This window comes from Triturus cristatus, chromosome 2_2 (assembly GCF_964204655.1).
Source record: "Triturus cristatus chromosome 2_2, aTriCri1.1, whole genome shotgun sequence".
NCBI classification, from domain to species: Eukaryota; Metazoa; Chordata; class Amphibia; order Caudata; family Salamandridae; genus Triturus; species Triturus cristatus.
The window spans coordinates 1,265,483,092-1,265,507,991 of NC_140582.1; the positions used below are offsets into that span (position 1 = coordinate 1,265,483,092).

General features: G+C 44.4%; 1 protein-coding gene across 1 annotated transcript in view; it reads right to left on the bottom strand.

Annotated features, from left to right (window-relative positions):
* Positions 1-24,253, bottom strand: part of LOC146863561 (CD5 antigen-like) — a 1,059,357-nt gene extending 1,035,104 nt beyond the window's left edge. The window contains exon 1 of the mRNA XM_085643023.1: positions 24,171-24,253. The gene's annotated coding sequence lies outside the window, so the exon portion shown is untranslated. The remainder of the gene's footprint in view (positions 1-24,170) is intronic.
* Positions 24,254-24,900: the final 647 nt, after the last annotated feature.

Here is a 24,900-nt window from a genome sequence, read left to right on the forward strand (position 1 = left end):
TCCCTGCATTGGATATTCACACCCACCGATGGCTGGCTACTGCATTGGAGGTAGCACAGATATGTATCCTCCACCTCTTGGCATCCGCCTTCATGCCTCACTCCTGCAGAATGGATCATAGAGCTGCAAAGAGTAGCCCTACATGAAAGGCTGTCATTTAAGTGTAATGACAAACTAGATTCCCTTGAAAGAGTTAGGTGAGCCTTCCTTGTGGCAGCCAAGAACTCGTGATAAGTCCCATGCCAGAGCACTGTTTCTGGGGACATGGTCAGGCCACCAGATGAAGGCCACGCCATAGTGTTTCCACTTGCCGTTCTATGTTTATTGTTCATTATTATAAGGTTTTCCTGTAATAAGGTTCTTCCCTCGCAGTTGTACATTGTGGTTTAACAATGCACTACTGATTTATGGTGCAAACACGCCTTACTATAAGATTGATATGTATGTTTTCCTACCTATACCCTGTTGGGGATGCTTTCTTGCCATACTTAACCCCATAGCCTTGCTTGGTTTCACTCCTTCCATCTGCATCCCCCTTTCCCTGCTGTTACTTTGCTGATGCTATTCACAAACACCTCTGTTTATTGCTGAATCACCCCACCATGGACAACACTGGATCGAAACTCCATGGACTGAACACTGCCGTGATCGCGTTCCACTCGCTGATGCTATTCACAAACACCTCTGTTTATTACTGACTCTAATGAATCACCCCACCATGGACAACACTGGACCGAACCTCCATGGACTGAACACTGCTGTGATCGTACCCCACTCGCTGATGCTATTCACAAACACCTCTGTTTATTGCTGGATCTAATGAATCTCCCCCGCCCTGGACAACACTATACCGAACCTCCATGGACTGAACACTGCTGTGATTGCACCCCACTCGCTGATGCTATTCACAAACACCTCTGTTTATTCGTGACTTAAATTAATCACCCCCACCCAGGACAACACTGGACCGAACCTCATTGGACTGAACACTGCCGTGATCGTACCCCACTCCCTGATGGTATTCACAAACACCTCTGTTTATTGCTGACTCTAATGAATCTCCCTCACCCTGAACAACACTGAATCGAACGTCCATGAACTGAACACTGCCGTGATCGCACTCCACTCGCTGATGCTATTCACAAACACCTCTGTTTATTGATTACTTATATTAATCTCCCCCGCCCTGGACAACACTGGACTGAACCTCCATGGTCTGAACACTGCCGTGATCGCACTCCACTCGCTGATGCTATTCACAAACACCTCTGTTTATTGCTGACTCTAATGAATCATCCCACCATGGACAACACTGGATTGAACCTCCATGGACTGAACACTGCTGTGATCGCACTCCACTCTCTGATGCTATTCACAAACACCTCTGTTTATTGCTGACTTAAATTAATCTCCCCCACCCTGGACAACACTGGACCGAACCTCCATGGTCTGAACACTGTCGTGATCGCACTCCACTCGCTGATGCTATTCACAAACACCTCTGTTTATTGCTGACTCTAATGAATCACCCCACCATGGACAACACTGGATCGAACCTCCATGGACTTAACACCGCCGTGATCGCACTCCACTCGCTGATGCTATTCACAAACACCTCTGTTTATTGCTGACTCTAATGAATCACCCCACCATGGACAACACTGGATCGAACCTCCATGGACTTAACACCGCCGTGATCGCACTCCACTCGCTGATGCTATTCACAAACACCTCTGTTTATTGCTGACTTAAATTAATCACCCCCACCCTGGACAACACTGGACCGAACCTAAATGGACTGAACACTGCCGTGATCGTACCCCACTCGCTGATGGTATTCACAAACACCTCTGTTTATTGCTGACTCGAATGAATCTCCCCTGCCCTGGACAACACTGGATCGAACCTCCATGGACTGAACACTGCCGTGATCGTACCCCACTCGCTGATGGTATTCACAAACACCTCTGTTTATTACTGACTCGAATGAATCACCCCACCATGGACAACTCTGGACCGAACCTCCATGGACTGCACACTGCTGTGATCGCACTCCACTCGCTGATGCTATTTACAAACACCTCGATTTATTACTGATTCTAATGTATCACTCTGCCGTGGACAGAACTGGATTGAACCCCCATGGACTGAACACTGCTGTGATTGCACCCCACTCACTGATCCTATGTCAGAATCAGAAGTTCTAGTTGGTTGTCTTTTGGGGCATGATTGTTCCTTTTGCATGTGTGATGAATAGTTGTCTTACTTTATTGTTATCTTGCTAATATCTTCCATGGAACTATAAATTAAGGTTGTAGAAAAAATACTCTTCACTGTCAGGATTAACTCAATGCATCTGGAAATAAAAGACGCAATTAATAAACACAAACCCAATGGGGCGGATTGCTAAGATTTTGCGTCGGAGCTAGACACTTTTGTGGCACAGCCCTGACGCCAAATGCCTTTTTTTGCATTTACTAAGCCACACAAATGTATGGCTTTGCCTGATTTAGGAAATACAAATTATTGCAAGAGAGGGCTGCCTTCCGTGACCGTTTGTTGGCAAGGCTCGTCCATGGGTACAGCATTAACAGATTTACTAAAGATAGTAAACATGGGAATGAGTCAAAATGCTACACATCCCCAGTGAGGCGTAACAGGGGGAATTATCTTTATTACTCCTCATTTCCTACTTTTGGTGGGTGTGCTGCACTTACATGCAAAGAGGAATATGCCTCTAAGGATTGTTTCTGGGCAGGAAGGTGTCTCTCCCGGCACAAAAACAGTCCTGCCAGTAGCACAGACACCCTTGCTCCGTGTTTCAAGTGTGCCAGCTGTGGCGCTGGGCAGCCCCAAGTGCACCAACGCAGGAGGTGTGATATTTTAGTAGATATCACACTTTTCGGCTTTCTCCCATCAACATAACGCAGCGCAGCATCTTGCTTCGCTGCTTTGCGCTGTGTTAATTCTAAGTAAATCAGCCCCTAAATGATTTCCTTCCAAAGTAAAAACTTTACGATTCACAGATTCAGAATATATATTCAGTCAGAAAAGAGAATTCAGTCCTTTTAGGTGGACTATTAGTTCTTCATCAGTATTCACACCATTACTTATAAATATCCCTAGAGTGATTATATTCCTAGATTCAAACTGTCACAAATTATGTTCCCTCCTCCCCCTTGCTGTCTCCTGTGGGCTAAGGGGCCTATTTACAAGCCGGTTTGCATCGCTCTAGCACCACGCAATGTGGTGCAAGAGCGACATGAACATTACATGTGGTTTATGAACCCACACAAGACTACTTTGTGTTGCCCCGAGTGGCTCCATAAATCTGCAGTAAGGCAACGCAGCGCAAATCACTGATTTGCTTTACTCTGCCCTGGGAAGGCGTTCCATGGACATTGGATGGGTGTTCCCACGCAAGTCCCATGGTTTTTGATGCATTCTCAGATTTACAAGAACTAGTAAACCTGGGAATGTGCCAACAAGATACGCCTTCCCAGGGGAGGGGTAACAAGGAGAAATATCTCTTTCTCCTAGTAACTTCCTCTTCCTGTGTGCTGCATTCTAGATAGATGCAAAAACAACAGTTGATGGACAGAATGCAGAACAATGTCATACATTCACCCCAGTACAGAGATCTGGGCCTAGATCCATAGTGCTCTCCATGCCACTGGAATCCAGCTATCCTGGCTGAAGAGGGGTGAAACCCTGAAACTGGTACTAGGATATTTGTTTCCAGTCCAGGGAGGACCTTACTTGGCAGTTCGGGCTGGACTGTTCCCATGAGGCAAGACTGTTTTGAATATGGCTGGGTTCAAACTGCAAGGGCATGGTGAGCAAAAAAAATGATGTATTTAGGCCCAGATCTCTGTATTGGGGTGAATGTATGACATTGTTCTTCATTCTGTCCATCAACTGTTGTTTTTGCATTTGTCACCCCGAGTGGGAAGAGTATGCCCAGAAGTGGGTCCCGTGCTCTCCATGCCACAGGAATCAAGCTATCCTGGCTGAAGAGGGGTAAAACCCCGAAACTGGTCCTAGGATGCTTGTTTCCAGTCCAGGGAGGACCTGGCTTGGCAGCTCAGACTGGACTGGTCCTATGAGGCACAGGGTCAAGACTGATTTGCATATGGCTGGGTTCAACCTGGAAGAGCATGGTGAACAAAAAAATGATGGATTTAGGCCCAGATCTCTGTACTGGGGTGAATGTATGACATTGTTCTGCATTCTGTCCATCAACTGTTGTTTTTGCATTCTAGATAGAGACATTTGCCTCTCAGGACTTGTTTCTTGTAGGAAGGTGTCCCTTCCTGCACAAACATAATCCTGCCTGCATGAGCGCTAGGCTGCCAGAAGGGTGTCAGCATAGGGGAAAAGGCAGGAATGCAGTGTATTGCCTTCAATACGGAGCATGCCTGCACTTTCACTGTCACTCAGTGCAGCACAGTGCAGCAAGGTGACTTGCTGAACTGCACTGCATAACAAGATCTTTAATAGTCACCTGTGTCGAGGGCCGGGTCTAGGCAGTGGGAATGGTGCCAGAGCACTGGGCGGTGACTCCGGGTGTGGGCGCCGTGTTTGCTTTTATAGATAACAAAGCTGAATAGATTGACCCCGCATTTTGCTGCACCCATCGAGTTGTGTCCCTCCAAAGATCTCTTTTAAAAATTTTATTTTTACTAATACGTGTTAACTATTAATTGCACATATATTGCCATTTTGCACTTACTTGAGCCTGCTCACGCTTGCCCCCGCTTGCTTCCCGTTCCACCGCGGTTATTCTGTTTGAGTGGAGGGAGTACAGGTGGGTCAGAGGCAGAGCTCATAATGAGCTTCCGGGTCTCCCACCACATAAGCCGCATGGCAGCGTGGATGCGCAGTGGTCGCGTGCATTGATCAGCCGCTAGTGCGCCTAAGGCAAGGCTATCTGCGCATGTCTGCACCCGGCTGGGACCAGGGGCCAGGACACCCACCCCTCCATCAATAAGTAGAACTGCCTACTCACTCCAGGAATTTCCTAAGGTTAAGGAAACCTAATAATAAGAACTGTCAGCATACAATGTTCCTACTTAGCAAGGAGCCCGGATGCACTTAGTGCACGTTTAGCCTTTGCCCGCATCTTGAAGCACCACCAGAGGTCCAGCACCATCACACATTTAAAATGTTCCTCCTCAACTGCAGATCGCTACCGAAACACTCCCTGGAGATTAAGATGCTCCCGGAAGAAGAGGATCCAGATGCACTATTCTTGACGGAAACATGGTTACACAATGCATCGGAACCTAATCTGGTACAAACTCTGCCCGTGGACTTTACTATTAAACGAAATGACAGCAATGAAAATAAAGGCGGAGGCATTGCCATAATTCATAAAAACTCTTTTAAATGTAGGGTTGATCCCAATATTATTCTGGACTGCAAAAGTCTTTCTTTTAACACAGCACTATCCTCCACCCACTCCTTTTGCGAAGTCTTCATTTACCACAGCCCAGGAGGGTGCGGTCAGTTTCTTAAATCCCTTCCTGAGGTGGCAGCTACATAGTGGGCATGCCCACCAATACAACCCTTATGGGGGACTTCATCCTGCATTTTTATGATCCCAATAAGGCGGATGCATCGGAGCTCACCCAGGACCTTTTAGCTATTAAACTTGCCCAAAAAGTCATAGGCCGCACACACAAGAAAGGCCATACACTAGACCCCATTTATAGCAACCACACCAAAATGTGGGTGAGCGATCCTGTCCGCATGCCCTTGTCGGACCATTTCTTGATCCCTTTCCATATATGTCCTTTACTGCGACTCCCGGGATTTAAAGCCATCAAGAGGAAAGCATGCCTATGGGCTAAACCTCCTGTACACTCTTGGATTAAATCTATTGATAATCTCAAACTTAAAGTCAACTTAAATCTCACTAGAGCCTCGGTCAGCTTTACACACTGGATCAAGTCCTCACTTGATATGGTCAACCAAGCAAAACTCAGCCACAAAAACAGAGAGAAAAAGACTCCCTGCTACTCCCCCGAACTGTGAGTACTTAAACAGACTTGCAAAAGACTGGAGAGGGAATGGAGCAAAGACTATCAGGACCTGAGCAAACTAAAATATAGAGAATCCATAAAAGTCTATCAAAAGGAGATAAAAGTAGTGCAGGCCAGTTACTACGAAGGCATCAATAACGCTGCCGCCTATACTCCCAGGGAAACATTTCACACTGCAAAGGATCTCCTAGAGCTCCAAAAAAATGAACTAGCCCTTGAGGCCTCCCCAGAATGGTGTAACACACTGGCAGATTTCTTTCAGGGAAAAATTAAAAAGCTTCATACTGCATTTCCTAGCACCCCCCATCCCAGTGACCTAATATCAATGGAAGTACCCTTACATCGTCCAGAACTCCTTCTTAAGAAATTTGAAACTCTGAACCTGGATAAGTTGACAGAACTATTTTTACAAATAAAATCAGGCTCCCTCTAGAGCCAGCCCCCACACATATCCTACATAAAGCAGGAAACGTGATCCTTCCTACTATCCTGGAAATTGTAAATCTGTCCATCTCCACGGGATGATCAGTCCCTGGTCCATGGAAACATGCCAAGGTCAAGTCCTTACTGAAAAAACCTAGCCTAGACCCAGATGACCTGGGCAACTATTGCCCAATTTCGCTGCTGCCGGCCATCGTAGAAAAACAGTTGAACTCCACTCTCTTCGATTTCCTGGAAACCCAAGACCTCCTGCATACCACCCAGACTGGGTTCTGTCCTAAACACAGAACCGAAACTGCTCTTCTTGCTGTGGTCAAGGACACTAAAGTCTAAACAAGTCCTGGATCAAGGAGGAGCAGTTGCTATCATCCTCCTTGATCGAAGCGCAGCCTTTGACACAGTTAACTTTGCCATCTTCGTAGAGAGACTTAGGTGGCTGGATATCCAAGATGAGGCAATCACCTGGATACAATCCTACCTAGACAACAGGACCTGTCAGGTCTTCTCAGGGGACGCAATATCTAGGAGACTAGTGCTCAGCTGTGGAGTCCCGCAGGGATCCGTGCTGAGCCCCACACTATTCAATGTGTATATGCAGCCATTTGCTGACATCATCCTGTGTCACAGTATTAAAATCGTCACCTACGCAGATGACACACAGCTGGTCATAACTCTTAATGGTCTCCGCAACTTCCCCTCCAACTTTGAAACATGTCTGGAGAAAGTGGCCTCTTGAATGGAGCACTCCTGTCTCAAACTTAACGGAGACAAACAAGAACTCATGCTCCTGGGCAAACACTACAGCATGGACCTTAATCAGATATGGCCCAAGTGCCTGGCCCCCCAACTCCCCAAACCAGGATAAAAGGTTTGGGTGTCTGGTTAGACCATTCTCTCAAGTATGACCACCAAGCAGTGAAGGTGACAGGGGCCTGCCTTGGTACACTCAGACACTCCGAAAGGTCCTCTCTCTCCTTCCAATGGCTGCAAAAAGAATCCTGATTCAGGCCTTGGTCCTATCACATTTGGACTATGGCTGTCAGGTTTTCTGGAGCTCACCTGTATTTCTGCAGAAACGCCCAGGAACTGTAGACAAGATCCGCAACTTCCCTCAGTCACCTATTGCACCTATCAGACACTACGCCACAATGGTGACTAGGGGAAGAAGGGAGACAAAACAAGGAAAAAAGGGGAAGAATCCCATGCGTGATTCAGCATCCGGGAGACTCTCTTCAAAAGAAACTAAAAGAAAGAAGGGGTGGGCTAGATGACAGTGTCTGTAATCATTTATATATCTAACTATATGTAACTACTTTTAGTACCTTAATCCTCCCTTCTTCCTAACTGGATCTGAAAAACGATAACTCTGTGCAGAATGCGGGGCTGTGAAAAGAAAGAGAGAAAGCAGGACTATCATACAGTGTGTGCCTTATATTCTATTAGTAGTCACTTATTATCAATAAGCATGCTCACCAGTCAACCTACCCGATGGCTTGGTGAAGATTCTCGTGATCTAACCATCTGTGGTACACTACTGGCTTGACTTCTGTACTTCTTTACTTAAGAGACAGTTCCTTCTATCTTCAGGAACAAAGGAAATTTAAATACATGGAGAAAAAATAAGAAAGCAGCGAATCCTCGCTGTTACCGTTACTCAGAGTCCACTTGGTAGTTCATACTGCAGCTCGGGGCATGCAACAGGATATCCGTGAGAGTGTTCAGGGCTATTTTACAAGAACCTGTAGCAATATTCAGATGGGCAGAAGTCCAGCGTGGTCCGCCACTGGTTTTCCAGGAGTCTTGCAATACCGTGAAGAGCCATAGGTGGAAAGTAATATGATGGCGGGACCACAGGGTAGAGGTAACCCGGCAGACAAGCAGAGCGGCCAACCCATAGTCCGGCCGGAGAGGCGGAACAACTAAGTCCGGCGACAGGTGGAACCATAAGCCCCCGCTCTACCCGGCTACGGAACTCCCCTCTCTGGAAACCGGCCACTGGGCAAAATAGATTCCACTCCTCGCCGGGCGGACCGCACTGCTGCAAAACGGTCCGAGAGCACTGAGGTCTCACTCCTGAGAGACCATTCGGGAAAACCAGGTCCGTAGAAAGCGAGGAGGCAGGATTTCCAAGTACTGGAAAAGTAACGGGACGTAGATCAGGCTTCGGGAAGCTGAGGTTCGGGAATCTCGTATGCAACGCGCGATATCCGGTGGAAGTCAGGCTTTTGTGCCTGCCCGACTTCCGCGCGCATGCGCAGTCTCAGGCCGCCATCTTGGATCAAGGACGACGGCAACCATGACAATGGCAACTCCCTCTACTTAGTGGCTCCTAAAGGTGCATTAAGGAAGCTCCAAGCTGCTCAGAACTGTGCCGCCAGGATGCTACTTGGGATTCCAAAAACCCAGTCAGCCAAGCCAGCCCTAAAAACCCTACTAATGCTGCTAATCCCCAAAATAGTAAAATTCAAGGCCCCCTGCATTTCTCATAAGACTATGTGGGGAACGGGCCCGGCTTTCAACAAATCCCTCATCAAGCCCTATCGCCCTAAGAAGGATCTGCGATCGGGTAGTCTCAATCTTGCAGTCGTTCCCAAAATCAGGAGGACAAGAAGCGGAGGAAGATCCTTTTCTTATAATGTGGTGAAACTTTGAAACACACTAACCCCACACCTTTGCTTTGAACCCCATCTCCTTCCGTTTCATAAACTTCTAAAAACCTGGCTATTCCAACAATCGGCCCTAAAACCTCGCCCATTTCTCTGTCCAGTCGCTAGCGCTGGGATGCCCAAGGGTAGCTATGCACTCTACAAATGCTCAATAATAATTCTGGTTTTAAAAGCACCTGCAGCCACGTTCCTGGCATCCAGAAATGTTTAGGCACCAATAAAAATGTCGAGATAACTCTGGTGATTAATATTCGTCCTGGAGAGAGATCAGAGTTTTGTCGAGTGGAACTTTTGACTCATCATAAGGTAGCACAGAGGGTAAATGTGCCTGCTACAAACAATGTGCCATGTGCAGATCACAAAGGGTTTATAATGTAAATGACTCAGTGGGTTACTGCTTATGTCAGAGAGATTATTTTCTTACTTTCAGTTTATAAGATAGAACAGTGGTTATTGACTGTCATCAAAGAGCTGCATGGAAGCTGCAATGCATAGATTAGAATATTATAATGTTTTCCCCAGTCTTTCATTATCCTAATGTTGCAAAAAGAGTTCTATGGGGTAGAAATCAGTTATAATTATTATTAAAGAGAACCCCCAAACATGGTGTTACGTTTTAAATTCTGTGCTTGTGTTTCTCCAGAGCAAGCACTCTTCAACTATACTGTCTATCAATATGGGTGACATATGACTCCTCGCACCTTGTAAGCCTCTGATTAGTGTAACATTTCATATATACTGATGTACAAATGTATGAATGATAGTCTCTGTGTAATGTGTGTGTAATTTAAAGTGCTCTGACACCCTACTGTGGCATTAGTGGTGCTTGAAAACTAATTAAATGCATCTGAGAGAGAATGGTTATGGAGACTTGTTCAAGGGTGGTAGTGAGGGAATCGGTGGCAGAGGTGGTCATTGGGGTGGTCATTGGAGGTGGTCATTGGGGGTGGTCATTGGGGGTGGTCATTGGGGGTGGTCATTGGGGGTGGTCATTGGGGGTGGTCATTGGGGGTGGTCATTGAGGGTGGTCATTGGAGGTGGTCATTGGGGGTGGTCATTGGGGTGCCAACAAACATTGTCGCACCAGGTGCCACCAGCGCTAAAGCCGGCCTTACTGTGTCCATACCAAAATAAGTTAGTAATCTGGAAATATTGTTATGCCTGTCCTTAAAACATCTAGCCATGGGGTATGTGCAGTCTTCCTTATTGCTTTTATCCTGTAATGGCTGCCACAACTTCTTGTCCATGAGGCCCCTACATGCCCCTGAGGATCATGCGTGTGCTCACCTTGCCCGCTTACATATTTATTAACTCATTTTCAGCCATAATAGCTGCTGAAACATAGTGTTTGTGCTGTGGCCAGCCAATCAGGATTTACCATTCACCTCTAAACTGGCGAATCCGCGCCTCGCTGGTGTTTAGGCATAAAGGGCGTCCTTTTCAATATCACAAAACATTTACAATTTAACCTCGCCGCAAGGTTGACAGAAAAAAGGCTTATTGATAAAACACATATGCCAGAAATTATGTTAAAACTAAATGTAGTCGACAGGTTACTAACAAAATGATTATATTTTGGATAAAACAAATAATCTCTTGCAGAATGTTATAATGTTATTATTGTCAAACGCATACAAATGACCCTGTTACAGAGCACTTACAAACACCGGTTTAATTTACAAGCCTGATAATGGGCAATGCACGAAGGGGTGTGCATGTGATCAGTGGAATGAGTATAACTTAAGGAGTTTAAATAAATAAATTAATGCTACGTGAAAATACATACAAGAGCCGCACGTTGATTAAATAGGACACTGCGCTTCGAAGTGTCCCTGAGGCACAGCAAAGATTCACGAGCCTCGAAGAACAAAAGATTGGGCAATGATTGAACGAGGATAATACAATTTCCTTTTTTTCCTTTTTATTCTTATGGTGCATGCTTGCCCTAAAAACACATAAAAAATCAAAGAATGCACCAGCTTGCAAGTGCCAGACTTGTTGGCTTTGCCAATGCTTGAGTTTTTATGTTTTTGTTTTTTCAGTTCGAGCGTTCGAGACCTCTTGTATATACTTTAGTATGTGCTTCTTATATACATTAGTACATACAGCGGCCCATAGGCTTCCTATTCGATGGCTCTCTCTTGGCTCTCCTATTCTTTTTCCCCATTTGTCCATGACATGCATGTTTCATGCCTCCCACTGTGGTTCGCCCTCTGAGAGCAGGGTCTAAGTACACAATAAATACACAGGCCAGCATTGTAGCATCTGTTCAGGAACTCCTTTCTTCTTTCTTGAAAAGCAACTCACAGGATTGGTCCTGTTTTCACCCGCTTGTCCTGTTTTTGTAAAAAGACCTGCAACTCTTGTCATCTGGTCACATTTGCTGTGCATTCAAAGAGCAAGCCCAATGTCCGGTGCTGTTTTCCAACACTTATTTCCTTTCTCTGACTTCAGAGTTAGAGGATTTCCTGTTCTGCTTGCACGTCCCCAGCCTTCCTCCCCCTTCGCTGCTTGCGCCCTGCCGGTGGTGCTTGTCTTTCCTTTGTCTCTAACCATTGAGCCACATCCCTGCAGTCCTCCTCTCCCGCTGCCCTCTCCTTTGGGGTAGAGCATCTACGGGCTCCGAGCTTTCACTTCTGAGCTTTCAGTTTTCTCGATTTTGGACTTGTGCCTTGGTTACTCATTTAGCTTTACAAGAGTCTCTCTCCCTGCTCAGAAAAGGTAAGGTGTGCTTGTCACTCTAGTGTCACCGTAAATGTACATTTACGAGACACTTCGTGGAGCGGGACGCATGCGCTTTACATCATGCCAGCCTTTCTAGCAACAGTGCAATAAACAATTGGTCACAGTAGCAACAATATCACAGTGTGAAAGGAAGGGCGGCATCCACAGCACCACATTTGCAAAGCCGCAATGTATGCAATTTATTTTGAAAGCATTGATAACTTGTTGTGGACAGCACACTTATTGATTCATGTGGAATAAGATTCTATTTGCGGCTCTAGTGTGGGAGGAGGCGTAGGAGTGATAGGGGTGAGAGAGGGTAATAGATAGGGGAGATGTAATGTGACATATATACATTATATTTACATAGTGAACCGTGTCCAGCCTATAACAGGCCAAATACTCAAGTATCTATACATAGCACTGTAAGGACACTGATAATAAATTTCAGTCATCGGAGCTTGTATTAAGATGGGTGATAGTCAACGTTTCGAAACGGTCATTGGTCGTTTTCTGTCAAAAAAGTTAAATATAGGCGGTTGAACAGAAAAAAGTCATTAAGCAAAGACGGAAGTGGACAAGTCCTAGGGCTGATCTCAAGAGCCCACAAAGTACATACAACAGACCTTCCAGACAGCGCAAGGGCTGTCTAGGCTCGACCTAAAGAATAACCGCAAGTATGGGAGAAGATTGAATTTGATTGAAGCCTATTCTCACGGAGGGCGGCTTCAGTGGCTTCTTAGTGAGGTTCAAATGCTGCGTCATACTTCAGGAGCAACAGTGAAATGATTGTACCAAATTATGAGAGTGAAGGTGAAAAGATATTCTTGAAGGTGTTATGTTCTACAGCATCAGCATGAGGGCAAAAGGCTGTTCCACACCGATTGAAAGGATACTCCAGGCAGTGGGAAAGAGGGTTTGGGGGTACTCCTGCACATGTCCCTGGAGGACTCTCAACTGTGGGGCAATAACCTCATTAGCAGGGGAGGCTGGTCAATCCCCAAATTTGGGGACGAGATGCCTGGAAGATCTTCAGCAGGGTGTTGCCATGTTGGTCGGCAACTAGCTCTGCCTCCTCTAAAGAGTATTTTGATATCTTCTTAAATATTTTACAACTTACATTTTGCCCTCTCGCTTATGAGGTTGATATGTACATGCCGAATATTTGCTGTTTAGGAAAAGTTCTCCAAATGGAGTGAATTGCATGTTGGCTGTTCTTACATTGGATTATTGCGCATTGGATGATACGTCGTCTCATTTTGAGTAGTTAATGTCCATCCCGAGCGCTCTCTGTTGTCAATGGATGGTGGTGCAAAGTCAACAATGCAATCGTATTGTCAAACTAGTTACAAGATCAAGACTCTCAAAATGATCCATGCTCCATTTCAGCCCAAGGCTTTAGCCGATGCTGAGGTCTGCTCTGGACACTCAGAGGCTCCAGTACTGATGCCAGAACTCAACGCATTGTCTCTCCTTGACTTGTCCTCTTTATTGACCCTGTGCACTTTGGTTAAATCCGGTTCTCCTGACAACCCCCTTAAATCTGATATGGTTATAAAACTTCACATGGAGGTCAGTCTTCCTTCCATTTTAGAGGTCGCCAATCTTTCTCTGTCCTTGGCCACTGTTCCCCCGGCCTGGATCAGCGGAAGTGATTCCTCTTCTGAAAAACTGTCTCTTGATCCAACCAGGCTCGAAAACCATCGCCTTATTTTACTGCTCCCTTTCTTGACTAAAGTTGTGGAAAAACTCATCAATTATCTCCTGCGGCCAGAATACTGTTCTCCCTCCCAAAGTTGTGTCCAGCCTCTAGGCTGCTGCAGAAGCTCCACAGGCTGCCTGTTGAGAAGCGCACTCAATTTGAAGTCCTCAGGACTGCACACAAGATCATGAATGCTTCGGTGCCTCTATACTCTCTGGTCTTATGCAGCCTTGTCTTCCTAACAGAGCGCTCCGTTCAGCCGGGTTAAACCTGGCAGTGATCCCTCGGTTGAAAAGAAAAAGATTAGGAAGTCACTATTTGCGGGTTTTGGCCCCAGACCTTTGGAACAGTTTGTCCCTGAACGAAGGAACAGGCATCTTTGCTTAAGGAAAAAACTTAAGACCTGTTTCTTTGCCACTTAGGCTTTTTCATGCCCCCCCCTTGTCTCTCTCTGGTGTCTGATGTTTCATCTGCTGTGGTAAGTACTGGGAAACCCCATTGCCAGGGCAGCCATGAGCTCCATACATTTATTAATATAACGTAACTATTATACGCCAGCTGATGTCTTTTGAATGCACATGAAAGAGAATTCTGTATTTTTAAATTTGTGTTTTTCTCATTATCTATGAACTACTTAAGGAAGTGACCTGGATGCGGAACCACTTTCTGGTTTGATAAATATCAGTGCGCTGAATCGTGTTACTGCTTTGTATCTTCGGAATAAAGGACTATTTAAAAAACACAACAGAAGGAGTTCCGACTATTACTCCTGCCGAAGGAAGCAGGGCTTGTATTTTACATTTGGAAGATCACAGAGCGGGGGCACTGGGGCACTGGATAAATGTATATATAAGTGTTTTTTAGTTTGCTAATAACTTTGTACCCATTAGACGAATCTTCAAAAAAGTTTGCAAACAAAAAGTAAATCTACCTCAGCTCCTTCCTGTAAAGTTTAGGGTGATCCTTTAAGCAAGCGATGAGAAAAATGAGGGGTCTCAAAATGAAAAAATCTCCATGAATTTTCCATAGACTTCTTTTACGAAATGTTACAACAAAAACTGCTGAATGGATTTACACCAAATTTGGCAGGAACTATACGTTGGTCGCAGATTGTGCTTTAGTGTTAATCCGTTCAGTAGTTTTCAGCTACCAAGGGTCAAACATAGTTGTACATTTTGGCAGTTGGGCAAGCAAGAGTCTCCTAGACTCTTGCAGGAGTTCCAGCTTAAATATAGAGCACTCTGATTGGCCCAGGGAGTTTAAATATAGAGCACTCTCATTGGCCCAGGGAGCTTTATTACCCTTCGGCCATGTTGCTCTCAAGGGAGCCAGACCCCAGCAAGAGTGAGCGCTCAGCGTGTCTGCCAGCAAAATGAGAAACATGTTGCAGCCAGCGTTTACAGGACTCAGGGACTTAGGGCCTCATGTAGGTAGCCAAATACCGGTCGGTAACGGCCGATTTTCGGTAATTTTACCGTTACCGACCGGTATTTTGGCTAATGGTATGTAGGGGGACAATTTTTGCTTTCGGAATTTACCGAATCGGTATAATTACCGAATCGGTAATAATACCGAATCGGTAATGTTACCGAATCGGTAACTTTTCCGAATCGGTAATTTTACCGATTCGGTAAATTCCGACAGCAAAATCGAGATGTAGGGGGAGTGTGTGGGTGTGTTTTAGAGTCGGTATTTACCACCAACTTTTAGTTGGTGGTAAATAATTAATGTATGTATTCATGCATTTTTACCCGCGTAGCAGTGTGCAATGTGGCATACATACATGCCCTTAGGGCATGTATGTGTGCCACATGTGCACACATGGCCGAAACAGGGGTGCAACAGGGTGTCAATGTGACACCCTGCCACCCTTGTATGTGTTCCCCCCATTACCGAATCGGTATTTACCGATTCGGTAATGAGGCATACCTTCCCATCAATGGGAAGGTATGCCTCATTACCGAATCGGTAAATACCGATTCGGTAATCACCGACTAGTAACGAATCGGTAAAAATTACCGACTCATTACCTACATACGAGTTACCACTTCTTAAATACCGAGTCGGTACGGCTCGGTATTTAAGAAGTGGTAACTGGTACGCTACCTACATGAGGCCCTTAGTCCCTTATCCTAAAGTTCTTAAAAATAAAAGATATAAAGGGGCACGGTAGGGATAACCTGACCCTCTAGGCCCTACGGGGGGGATGAATAGGGACACTCCTGGCCCGAAAAAGAACTGGTAAAAAATGTTGCAATCCCATGGAACTCTTGCAGGATTTAAAAAAAAAAAACTTACCAGCCAGATCACATTTATTCACATTTATGAGCTGGTCATCTCACTGTCACGAGCTCCTGACGCCGCTGCATCCAGCTTCAGTGCCTGCATGCAGGAGCTTGCATCCTGGATGTCTAACAACTGCCTGAAGTTGAATGGGTCAAAAACGGAAGTGCTCGTGATAGGAGGTGCACCAGATGTGTGGTCATCGGCATGGTGGCCGGACTGCCTAGGACCTACCCCTATACCTTGTCAGCAGGCAAAAAATTTGGGAGTGGTGTTTGACAGCAAGCTCTCCTTCACGGCCCAGATCAATCGGGTGGTCGGAATTTGCTTCGGCATGCTGAAGAGTCTTAGGAAGACTCTCGACTTACTCCCAGTCAGTGCTAGGCAGACTCTTGTCCATGCCTTGGTCACATCCAGACTCGATTATTCTAATCTTTTGTATCTGGGTGTGACAGCAAAATCCCTCAACCGTCTCCAGGTTCTTCAGAACGCTATTGCCCGTTTGGTACTGAGGCTTCCAAGAAGAACATCTTCTAAAGTGGCCTTGAAATCCCTCCACTGGCTACCCATTGGGGAACGGATTATCTTTAAGGCACTATGCCTATGCCACCGCATCGTCACGTGTAGGGCACCCACTCCTCTCTGTAATCTCATTACTCCCTACAGGCCTGGGCGGTCGCTCAGATCCTCGGACACTGGACTGGTCACCATCCCCAAAGTTTGAAAGGCCAGAATGGGAGGAAGGTCTTTCAGATTTTTGGCAGCAAAAAAATGGAACCTACTACCATTAGAGCTGCACCTTGAATCCTCAGAAAGCAGTTTTCGTAAAGCATTAAAAACGCATCTGTTCCGCACTGCATTGGCATGATTTCTTGCACGGGCCGCCTTATTGCTTCTCCTCTTAGCGCGGGGACACGCCGGGGTGCGTAACCATGCGCTCTACAAAACTCCATAATAATAATAATAATAAGCTCCTCCGGGGCTGTGTTTATAAAGAGGATAATAGATGTGTGGCACCCCTCCCCAAGCATCCAGAGGCCCCAGAGAGCAGAATGCAGCACGCATTGAAAGAGGAAAAACAAGCAGAAATGAAAACATCTCTCCTCATTGCGCCACGCTACGCCTCCCCTGGGAAGGCGCAGCATTCAGGCATTCAGACGTATTTCCAGGTTCACGAATCCTCGTAAATCTGGAAATGTATCTGGTTCCATTGGTGCTGCGTGGGAACACCCACATCAACTCCCATGGAATGCCCCTTTCACGCAAAGTGCTGCGTGTAAAGGGGCCGTATTTACAAGGACAGGTAAAGGTACGCATGGTGGCTTTTCCTGTCCTTGTAAATATGGGGCAGTGCAATGCGCTGCCAGTACGTCACAAAAAGTGACATACTGGTGGTGCGGGGGCTTGTAAACCTGCCCCAGAGTCTGCAAACTATGCAAGAAGGAATGATTTGTTTTAAAGTCCTCTTCTGATGCATACTTTGTATTAAGTTGCATTCTGTTTTTAGGAAAAATCTTAAGAATTTGCGATTTGAAGTTGTACATCCCTGCAAGATGAATGATCTGTTTGATATTATCTTTGTATGTTGAGTGACTTGTATTATCTTGTGCTGTGTTTTCAAGGTAAAGCTTCTGAAATAAACAAAAATACCTTGGAACTAATGGTTAGTAAATAGACACACTGCTTTAAATTGTCATGTGCGCTGTGAGGGCAGACACAAAGTAGTACACCTCCCCAGTATGCAACAGTTTCGCTTGCTATACAATCTGATGTGGTGCAATGCATCAATTAAATTGCTTTGGGACCCCCTTCCAACTATAAGGAACAGCAAACGGAAACTTGTATGTTCTCAGGAATTCTGTTTAATCATTTTTATTTGTTTTAATCCTCCACAGAGTTTATGAGCAATTATGTACATTAGAAATGATTTGCACAAAAGAAATTAAAATAAGTCCCAATAACCCTGCATGTGTAATGATGCAGTCTCTGACCCGACCATACCTGTTTAGGTTCATAACTCAAAAACAACTCTAAGACCCCCTGCTCTGAAGCGAGTGACCCAGTCATCAAAATGGGGATGGTAGTAGAACCTATTGGTGCATAGGGATTAAAAAATGGAGGGTAGATTTACGAGCCCCATGCGCCGCCAGTGCAACACGTTGCGTGACGCACCGTTGGCACCGCCTGCTAAGTGCTATTTACAAGAACAGGTAAAGTCACCCTGGGTGACTTAACCTGTGCTTGTAAATATCACCCCTCTTCACACAACACTTTGCGTGTTAGGGGCAGGACATGGGTGTTGCTGTGGATGTTCCCACGCAACACCCATGTTCACTGATGCATTTCCAGATTTACGAGAAATCGTTAATCTTGAAATGCGTCAAAATGCTACGCCACCCTAGGGGTGGCTTAGTGAGGTGCAGCGAGGAGAAATGTTCTCATTTCTCCTAGTTTTGTTTCCTCTTTCAATGCGTGCTGCATTCTACAGCACACATTGGAAGAGGAAATCACCTCAATTGATTGTTTTTGTGCAGGAAGGTGCAAGGGTGCAAGGGTGCCTGCACCTGCGCATGGCAGCAGTTTGTGCCACAGTGCAGGGGGAAGCACAGAGATGCGACATATTGTTGTAAATATGTTGCATGCCTGTGCTTCAATACGAATGCAGCGGGGCACGGCAAAATGACTTGCTGCGCCGCGCTGCATTTGTTTCTTGTAGATCTGCCCCAGAGTATTTTGCTCAGAGTCTTAAGTTGCATAAGTAATGGACAAAAACACAAGCCATTTGGTGAAGAAATCCTGATCCCTGTATTTAGTTCCCTCAAATCCTGTAAACAAAATAATTTCCACCCACTCTAAGTTTCTATATTGGTAACTATATATGAAGGATATACCAGGGTGAAATTCATCCTTCCTGTAATGGAGATCTATAGATGGCTTGAATTATCTCTGACTATCTAATAGGTATAGTCATAAATAAGTTTATTTTTGAACCTAGTCCACAAAACATAACTCCATACTCATCATAAAATACATTACAATCAGTGACTTAAAGCATTACATAAATAGTTTATATTACCCATTGTAAGGAACATATTAAAATGTACTACATTGACTTTTAATCAGCATAGACCTCCTAAAGCCTCTTGATTTGTAGCAAGTGTTCTCAAAACCTACACATGCATCTCTAAGCCATTAAAAATATTCCCATATCATCTTACTTGCTAAGAACTTGCTAATAAAAAAAAGCCTATTGCACAAGTCAAATATAAAAATTGCATTTGTGAAGGAAGTTTTAAAGCTTCCCATCGGTTTTTCATTCCATATTTACTTAAAACTGGTTTTACAAAATTTCTACAATCCTTTCTAAAAAACATACATTCCAAAAGCAAATGCGTATTGTTAGAATTCATGTTTATTCCACAGTCACATAAACCACCATTAGTCTTTAATCTCCTAGCTCTTAACCAACCCCGCCCTTTGATGCATGGGGTTTACTCCTATTCGAAATCGTAGAAGTTTCTGCCTCATAACTGGTTTGGACAATTCGAATAAATTAGGGAATACCAAATTATTTTCCATGAAGCCCAACAAAACGCAGTTGATTTCTTTCTTTAAATACACTTAATATCACTCTTTCTTGAAATTTCTGTCATTCGTCCCCACATGGCTTTTTTGGACCGTGGAATGGAACAATGGAACTGGGAGAGCCCAATAAATATCTTTCTTTCTGTGGGAACAAGAGCTTCATTAGACTTGTGGCCCACTTCTTCTGATCTATTAAAATTTCATTGTTTCGCAACTAGGAAATCTTGAGCTCGTTAGACTCTAACAGCTTTTCCCAAAAGGTCAGGACAGCCTTCCCCAAAAGGCAAAATCATGAAGTCATTCCTAACTCCAGCCTTAGTGCCTGTACTATTGTTGCTTTTGGCATATTGAACCCTTTTCAGGCACGGGCCTTCAAGCCCTTGCAAGCTGCGCATCCCACTCAAATAGAGTAATTCAGCGCCATACAACCATTTAATATGCACCATTGCGGTAAAAGCAGTTATAACTGGTGTCAAATCTGGCCAGTAAGATGCATACCCAAATAACAATATCTTTCCACCTCTTCTATCTGGATCTCCTCTAAAAATAAATTGAATTCTTTCTTCTTTTGACCAAATACTAAGATTTGTTTTTTTCCATGTTATACACTAGCTTCTTCGACTTACTGTACTCTTGAAAAACATCCAACGTCCACTGGAGTCCAACATGAGTCATATCTATTATTCACTGAAAAAAACACAGGTTTCAGGGACATTATGGTAAGAAATTAGCATTTAAAAAACATTAGAAATTCACTGACAGGTTTCAGGGAAGTTATAGTTAGTTGGACATTTCACTCATACAAAACCAGTGAAATTCGGCCATTATAGTTAGTTCAGCTAACTATAACTCGCTCTCCCACTGCTGATGACATCACATATTACATCATTCATGACATGATCAGTGGCATCACTAATGACATCTCAAATGACATAGCTGATGACATCATACAGTTACTGTGTGTTTCTGTAAAGTTTAAATATGTTTAATATATTTAGGCCAAGGTGTATTGAAAAATGAGTGGGTGTATGAGTATCTGAATGGATGATTTAATAGGGGCATGACTGACTCTATAAGTGAGTGATTAAATGTATCCTACTGAATGCATGGGTTAGTGACTAAACCGTGTGAATGTCTGTATCAGTCTGTCTGTTGGTGTATAAGCGGATGCATGGGTTGGTGAATAGCTACATGAGTGTCTACATGGGTTATTGATTAGTTGTCTGAGTATCTGTATAGGTTCCTGAGTGTTTGTGTGGGTGGGGGGTGTGACTCTGTGCATAGATGTGTGAGTGGGCTATTCACTGGTTGTATGGATTCAAGAGTGCATCTGTGATGGACTTTATGGGTGGGTGAGTGTGTGTATGGGTGTGTTGGTGAGTGAATGGATGTCGTCGGTGGTATATGTGTGAGTAATTACATATGTGAAAGGCAGTATATGTGAGTGTTGGAATATATAAATGACTATAAGTGAGAGTGAGTGATTGTAAGAGTGGCTATATGAATTAGTGTATGCTTGTATCAGTGATTGTATAAGAGCATAAGTATGTATTAGTATCTGTATGAGTAAGTGAGGTGGTGTGTGTATAACTGTATAGGTGAGTAAATGGGGGTGTGATTAATTATTTGCATGACTGACTAGGTGTGTGATTAACTCTATGGATGAGTGGCAGTGTATAAGTGTCTATATAGGTGTATGAGTGCATATGATAGTCCTATACTGATGAGTGACAAAAAGTATGAGTGACTGTATGGGTAAGTGAGTGGATGGGTGTGTAGACCTAAGAATCAATAAGTGGGTATGTTGTTATTAGTGTTGGAGTGTCTATGGTTTTGAGAATGGCAGTCTGTAATTTAGAGTGTGTGTATATCAAAGATGCATCAAATTATCACATGGATGATGTCATCTGTGATGTCATCAGTGATGTCATTTGAGATGTCATCAGTGATATCATCAGTGATGTGACTGACCATGTCATGAATGATGTAATATGTGACATCATCAGCAGTGCATTGCGGGGGCACGAGTTATAGTTAGCTGAACTAACTATAACAGCCGAATGTCACTGGTTTTAAACGAGTGAAATGTCCAACTAACTATAACGCCCCTGAAACCTGTGTTTTTTTCAGTGAATTTCTAAGGTTTTTTATAATCTAATTTCTAACTATAACGTCCCTGAAACCTGTGATTTTTTCAGTGAATTTCAAAAGTTTTTTTAAATGCTAATTTCTAACTATGCCTGCAGAGGTAGGACATGTGCAGAAAGAGGAAGAAAGGTGCAGAAAGAAGCAACAGAAATGCAGAAAGAGGCAACAGAAGTTGAGAAAGACGAAGAAAGGTGCAGAAAGAACCAAGAGCTGTGCACAAAGAACCGACAGTTGAGCAGAAAGAGGCCTTGTTGCAAAGTCATCCTGTGCCCCCAACTTTTTGCTGATGGGTACTGGTGGTAACTGACTCTGACTAACAAGGCCTAGTGCAAGTGCTATGCTAAAAATACACTTAGAATACAGTGAAAACACCTACATACACTAAGGAACGCGATGTGTTGGGGTACCCCTGTGATTGCTTGTAATCAACAAGAGAGTGAGGAACTAGAGTAGCTAGTTTGTTTCCCTAGGGGATATATATTTAATCAACAAGAGCTAGCTACCTGGAAAGGTTATGTGTCTGGTAGTTCAAAAAAAGGAACAATTGCTTTTCAGGAAAAAACTTTTTGTTTTTTATTAAGGCCCTCACCCACCAACATAGTTGGTGGCATGCTTCATCATCGGGCCCCACCTGAGGCGCCGAGTATGCCTCAGGTGTGCTACAATGTCTGATTATAGCGGAGCAGGTGTTGTTAAGTGAGTGTGCAGTGAAGTGATGTGTGGGGTTAAAAGAAGCTGTCCTGGAGGTCCCAGTCCATTAATTTATTAAATGGGCCCCAAGCAGAATTAAAAACAAGGCTTTGGGACGTGGTTGGAGAGACTTATGGTTTCCCACGTCCTGTGTGGTCAACTAGTTTCAGCCAGGTCTCGGGGTAAAAAACTGGCTTTCTTCAGGACCTATGTGCAAAGGGGTGAAACAAGGGGCTAACATGTAGTGAGCACCTTATGTGAAGCACTCGCTAAGGTGCTGTATATGTAAGAGGAGGTTTTCCTCTCGGTTTGTACTTAATAAATATAAAGGACAAACATCATGAGTCTCTGGCGGGGATCCGTGATACTCAATCACTTTCATGTAGTCACCAGATCTGCTGCTGCACCTGTAGTGTCCCGCCTGGAGCTTTCCTAAAAAACAATTGTTCCTTTTTTTGAACTACCAGACACATAACCTTTCCAGGTAGCTAGCTCTTGTTTATTAAATATGTACCCCTGTGATTGACATGACCTCCTCTGTAAGGCCCTAGTACATAATAGGTAAAGGGGATTAAAACCACCTCTAAGTCAGAGGTGCAGAAAGACGCTTCTTTAAGTAGTAGTCACATTTGCAGAGTGGTGGAGAAAGGGTGCTGGGCCTCTGACCAGTGCTCAGGAATTCCGCTGCATAGAACTTAGACAAGGTACTAAGAGGGGTTCTTGGCCCCCAAAGTCCCTCTGGAGTAAATTGGACTTCATCCCCCTTCCCGTAGTCTGCCAGGAGGCGTGTTTGCAGAGTGTTGGAGAAAGGGGGGCATTTCCTCCTTAGACATCTTAGCAATCCCACTGTGTGGGACTTACTGCAGGAAACAAGAGGGTTAGTTGGCCCCCATCAACAACCTTGGGGGCCAACTACCCCTTCTATTACCTCCAGTAAGTCCCACACAGCAGGATTGCAAAGTTCTCATAGCAGGCCATGCCCCCTTTGCCCACCACTCTGCAAACACGCTCCCTGGCTCGCTCTTGCATAGGGATTGAAGTCCCCTTCGCTTCTGGGGGTCCTTTAGGGGCCAACTAGCCTATGTCTTACCTCCAGTAAGCCCCAAACAAAAATAAGAGAGTGAGGAGCAGAAAAAGCCAAGTGAGGTGCAGAAAGAGGCAAGAGAGGCATGGAAAAGAAGCATGAGAGTTGCAGAAAGAAAAGAGTACGGTGCAGAAAGAGGAACAAGAAGTGCAGAAAGAGGTCAGAGAGGTGTAAAAAAAGGTAAGAGAGGTGAACATAGAAGCAAGAGAAGTACAGAAAGAAGAAAGAGAGGTGCAGAAATAGGCAGGAGAGGTGCAGAAAGAGGCAAGGGAGGTTCAGAAAGAAGCTGGAGAAGTGAAAAAAGAAGCAAGTGAGATGCAGAAAGAACCAAGAGAGGTACAGAAAGAGGCAATTGAGATGCAGAAAGAAAGAAGAGAGGTGCATAAAGAGGCCAGAGAACTGCAGAAAGAAGCAAGAGAGGTGTAGAAAGAGGCTAGCAGCTGGAAACAAAGGTCTGAGTGCATGAATAAAACACCCTAATGCTCATCCTGGATCTGATTTGTGCTTCATAAAAATCACAAATAAATAAAGAAGCATCTCTGAGGTTCTGTGGGAAACCATTTACTATCCTTATACATAAACCCAAAGAGATGTGTGGAGTACAGTAAACTTGTAAATATGCGATTGCAATATCATTATGCACTTCAAATGTGTAAATCCCTGATTAATGTACACAATTGGATAGTTTCCCAATTAATGTACATTGTTTTCTTGTTAAACAGCTAGGTCAACCCCCGTGCTAGGCACAGAATGAACACAGAAGTGAGAAATGACCTTTGACCTGTGATATCTAGGCTGCTTACCTCTGTGACCGTCACAAATGCCTTGTGTGGCTGCTGGTTCAGCAGGTGCTGCTCTGGGAGAGCAGGAACAGGATCTTCTTTCATACTCCCACTGTGTACATAATTCAGTTTACAGAAGGGGGGGTCATACTTTAAGGAGTGAACACAAATCCTTGCTCCTCTGACTCTCTGAGGGCGGGGTCATCATCAGATAGATACTAACAGACAGAACAAACAAAAACGCTCCAGCACCGTGTTCTTTCTCCAATGTCATTTTAACATTTGTGCAGCACAGACATGAATTGATTCCAACATACTTTATTTACAGTGCATCATCTTCAGAGCACTCATCCCTGAAGGTTCCTAACACATGACAGCTGTGCTGTGATCCACGAGCAGGAATTAACCACTAGGTCACCAAGGAAAATTTGTGGGCATCGGCCCTCGTGGCATCAGCCAGCCCCTACCCCTGAGGACAACTTAAAAAAAGATTGTAATTAATTTTATTTTATAATTGATATAAAATTGTCAGGGGGTCTGCCCTTTCACACACAAGCCGACCACCCTTGGCCCCAACTTCCTTTGGGGGAAATATATATATATATTCACTTACAGGTTTCAGGGATGTTATAGTTGGAAATTAGCATTTAAAAAACCTTAGAAATTCACTGAAAAAAACACAGGTTTCAGGGACTTTATAGTCAGTTGGACATTTCATTCATACAAAACCAGAGAAATTCAGCCGTTATAG